At 41.6% G+C, this 4,811-nt stretch overlaps 1 pseudogene across 1 annotated transcript; it reads left to right on the plus strand.

Moving 5' to 3' along the window:
- Positions 1–1,472: 1,472 nt before the first annotated feature.
- On the plus strand, positions 1,473–2,331 carry LOC108518690 (60S ribosomal protein L8 pseudogene; annotated as a pseudogene). Its single transcript, XR_001882453.1, has one exon. The product of XR_001882453.1 is annotated as a 60S ribosomal protein L8 pseudogene (transcript).
- Positions 2,332–4,811: the final 2,480 nt, after the last annotated feature.

A 4,811-nucleotide genomic window follows, 5' to 3' on the forward strand; every position in this document is an offset into this window, starting at 1 on the left:
GTTTAACATCAGTGCCATTAAACCTGGATTCAAACCCTGTTTCTATATCTAGATCTATCAAGGTCCTAGCAGGTATAGGAATGGTTAAAGTACACTAGTAAGAGATGATAAAGTATCCTGGGGCTAGCGACAGTGGAGAGCCACTGCCTCTATTAGACATGAAAGGGCAAGGAAAAGGAATAGTTATGAGGAATCAGAGAGAGCTGTGGTTCTAGCTGTAACTGTAGTCAAGTGCTTCATGTCAGGAAGCTGAGGCTTTCCCTTCTGGCCTTTATTTCTGAACTCCAGTAGAGGAAACCAGCTACTGTCAACTTGTGGCAGAGCAGGAAGGAAGTCAGGGAATAAACACCATTACCTTCCTCTTCTTCTGCCCTGCATTTTCCTCCTGTTGTCTCTCATTAACTCAATCCAACTGGAAACCATAGGACAAAGAAAATCCATTTTTATGAGACAAGGAGGTCAGCTGCCTGGGTGCACAACACGGTAGAGAAGGGTGAAGAATGGATTTGTAGAGCAATGTAAATATCCAGAACAATCATTCACTAGTTATACGACTTTTAGCAAATCACTTACATTCACTCTTCCTATCTATATAGTTATAAAATATTAGGATAACAATATTATGTTGGAGAACAGCAAGAGACAGAGTCAAGGATTAAAAAGTTTAACCATATCCTATTTTTCAAGAGCACAAAACATCTAAAAGTCCTATGAGATATTTTATATTTTATGTGCCTCTTTCTTGAATTTAAAGGCATTTAGTGCATGATGAAACTTATTTCTTGTAAAGTCTGTATCAGTTATCCAGGGGCAAACAATTCTTTTGTCAATTAATTTTGGTAAAAAAGGGATATGCTGCCTTGGTGAAAATTTTGGAAAAATGTGTTTTTGAATATGCTGTTTGTTTAGAACTATGCAGTTAACTGAATTATGCTACTTTACATGTATTGCAAGCTACCTTGGCATTGCTCCCCTCTCTTATAATGCAGTCCCTTCTGAGCATGCAGGAACACCTATAACTGTGGTTATGCACTGTACCTGAGGAGGAGCTACATGGAAAAGTGAAGAGACTCAAAGAGAATGTGCAGGTGGCACTGTCTTTGCCAGTGGATACTATAACTTTTAAAAGCTAGCAACTTCTTGGCCATTTTTCTGGTCAAGTAATTTATAAGCTATTTAGTTTTGATAATTTGGGGTCCCATTAAGTATATCTACAAGTGCATTTTATGAGTGCTGAATAAAAATTAATTAAATTCAGTTTGAATCTTATTTAAAAAATTGGTTTTCTGTTGGTTGTTATTTTTCTTCTCTACGTGACCACCCTGCCTTCCCCACATTACCTAGGGCAAGTCATTTCCACTTAATGCTTTTTGATAAAATAGGGACTTTCATTCTGAATCTCATCAAGTGGTTTAGTAGGAAGGAGATAATCTTCATTAAATTGTGTAGCTTCAAGGCGGCTCGTGGACGCCGCGTTTCCTCTTTCGGCAGCGCTAGTGAGCTGGACCCGTCGTCATGGGCCGTGTGATCCGTGGACAGAGGAAGGGCGCCGGGTCTGTGTTTCGCGTGCACGTGAAGCACCGTAAGGGCGCTGCGCGCCTGCGCGCCGTGGATTTCGCCGAGCGGCACGGCTACATCCAGGGCATCGTGAAGGACATCATCCACGACCCGGGCCGCGGCGCGCCGCTCGTGGCCTTCCGGGATCCGTACCGGTTTAAGAAGCGGACGGAGCTGTTCATTGCCGCCGAGGGCATTCACACGGGACAGTTTGTGTATTGCGGCAAGAAGGCCCAGCTCAACATTGGCAATGTGCTCCCTGTGGGCAGCATGCCTGAGGGTACGATCGTGTGCTGCCTGGAGGAGAAGCCTGGAGACCGTGGCAAGCTGGCCCGGGCATCAGGGAACTATGCCACCGTTATCTCCCACAACCCTGAGACCAAGAAGACCCGTGTGAAGCTGCCCTCCGGCTCCAAGAAAGTTATCTCCTCAGCCAACAGAGCTGTGGTTGGTGTGGTGGCTGGAGGTGGCCGATTTGACAAACCCATCTTGAAGGCTGGCTGGGCCTACCACAAATATAAGGCAAAGAGGAACTGCTGGCCACGAGTACGGGGTGTGGCCATGAATCCTGTGGAGCATCCTTTTGGAGGTGGCAACCACCAGCACATCGGCAAGCCCTCTACCATCCGCAGAGATGCCCCTGCTGGCCGCAAAGTGGGTCTCATTGCTGCCCGCCGGACTGGACGTCTCCGGGGAAACAAGACTGTGCAGGAGAAAGAGAACTATTGCTGAGAGCCTCAATAAAGTTTGTCTTTATGCCAAAAAAAAAAAAAATTGTGTAGCTTCCTATAAGGACAGTAAATGTAAACCAAGTTACATAGGTTTCAAAATTTGCTTATATATGTTAAACCTCTCAATAGACATCAGGCAAAATTATTCTTGAATGTTATTGTATTGAGTGGTGAAATTAATAACCAAGGCATTGACTGTAACAGATGGATTTAAAAGTTAAGATGATTTTTTTTTTTTTTTTTTTTTTTGAGACAGAGTCTCGCTCTGCTGCCCAGGCTAGAGTGCAGTGGCGAGATCTCGGCTCACTGCACGCGCCGCCTCCCTGGTTCACGCCATTCTCCTGCCTCAGCCTCCCGAGTAGCTGGGACTACAGGCACCCACCACTACGCCTGGCTAATTATTTTGTATTTTTAGTAGAGACGGGGTTTCACTGTATTAGCCAGGATGGTCTCGATCTCCTGACCTTGTGATCCGCCTGCGTCAGCCTCCCAAAGTGCTGGGATTACAGGCGTGAGCCACCACACCCGGCAGATGAAATTTTTAGTGCTATTAGCTATGCCTCAATATTTGAATTCCTGACAATTTCATAAAAGCTTCTAGTCCATTTAACTGACCAAAGATATAAAACATTGCTTATACCATAAAGGTGGACTATAAAGTACTGGGGGCAGCCTCTAAAAGATCTTGTGACTTCAAATAATTGACTTAAACTCTTTTGGAAATGGCTTTCTGACACAAAGCAGTCTCTTTCTTCCAAATACTTGTCAATAATTCAATTTTTTAAAATTTATCAAAAAGAAGGCAAAACATTTTAAGTTACATAGACATTGCACAGTAAAACATAATTTGGGTCTCTACATTTCCTAAGAACTCACAATATCAATTTAATATATTTACTTAAAAAGATGCTGAACCCTTACAATGCTAATATTCTTAGGAACAGATACATACTCAGTGCTAACTGAGTAAGCAATTTGTTCCAGGAAAGAAGCAGCCCCTGACAAAGTGGGTAACTAAACTTGATTACCCTGTTGCATTTGCTGTCTTGACAGCATTGACTGACATTCTTTTGTATTATCTCCAAACTGTAAATACAATTGTTGCACCTTTGGATATGCCTAAGGAAAAAAAAATATGCAACCAGAGACTTAACATTTCCACTGGGGTCTTTAATAGTGTTTGAATAAAGAATAATTGATTTCAAGGTCTGATTTTTTTCTTTCTTTTCTGTATCTCTCTGTTTATAGAAGAAGGTGTCTTATATGGGCATCCTCCATACAGTTATTAGTGTTTTTATTTTTATCCAGAGATCTCTGGTTTTGGAACATTGCCCAAACCAGGGATTTTTTTTTCAATCTTTGGACCAGGATATACTTTAATGAATCATTTAAATCACAAAACAGGTGGTAGTCTAGTCCTAGTTTCCCTAGAATCACATTGAAGTTAAGGATTCATGTAAAAATTAGGGAGTGTTCCTGGGGTAAACTGGCAGACAGTTGGGAGATTGTATTAACAAGGGAAAGAACTAAGAGAGAATGTATCAGGCAAAGTCCCAGTGAAGGCAACTTAGTCTCAATCCAAAGGAGGGTTTTGGAGAACAATGAAAGTCACACCCCACTGTCAAAAGGCAGAGTAACTTGAAGAATCAAAATGTCAGCTCCGTTGGGGTCAACCAGTTTTCTCCATTCTAAATTCCAGGATGTGACTCTTAATTAAGCCTTAACTTTCATATGGAAAACCTCTCAAGACAGAATTCAACTGTTGTAATTCAGCAACTCATATAATTAAATTCGTGTTTGATTTTCAGCAATATCAGCTTTGATGCTACAAAAAAATGAGTGGTTAATTTAGAGTTGTCATGGAAGGTCTCGCATCCTCAAACCATGACTTGAGTGAGTTAGAGGAACTTAGCTAATTATTTTCTTCTGTAAATTCTGCATGCTACCCAGAAGCATCCATCCCACATCAAATATATGGTAGTCACCATTATGGCAACAGTCAATAGCAATCACGTGCAGTAGTCACTTGGGCTTCCAAGGCTATGCTTCAGTTAACATTTCATCACAATCAACAGATGATAACTTAAGTAATTGTGGTGCCACTGTTTGACATGGATTACTAGCATCTAAACTACTTTGGCAAGTAGTTTAGCACTGTGCTTAAGTTCAAGGGCCTGACCAAACCAGTACTCAATTCTCATCTTTAAAGGTCTATCTCCTGGGATTGTATCAGTCATGGTTCCATCTGAAAAAATAAACTGCTGAGTAATTGGAACAGGGAAAATTTAATATAAAGAATTATTGGAGAGAGAGGTGGACAAAATGGCTGAATGCCCTTCGCTGATCATCCTCCCTGCAAGAACACCACATTGAACAACTATCTACACACAAAAAACACCTTTATAGAATGAAAAATCAGGTGAGTGATCATAGTTCCTGCTTTTAACTTCATATAACTGAAAGAGGCACTGAAGAGAGTGAAAAAGACCGTCTTGAGTTACCAACACCACCCCTCCGCCATCT

This window comes from Rhinopithecus bieti, unplaced genomic scaffold (assembly GCF_001698545.2).
Source record: "Rhinopithecus bieti isolate Rb0 unplaced genomic scaffold, ASM169854v2 scaffold_2077, whole genome shotgun sequence".
NCBI classification, from domain to species: Eukaryota; Metazoa; Chordata; class Mammalia; order Primates; family Cercopithecidae; genus Rhinopithecus; species Rhinopithecus bieti.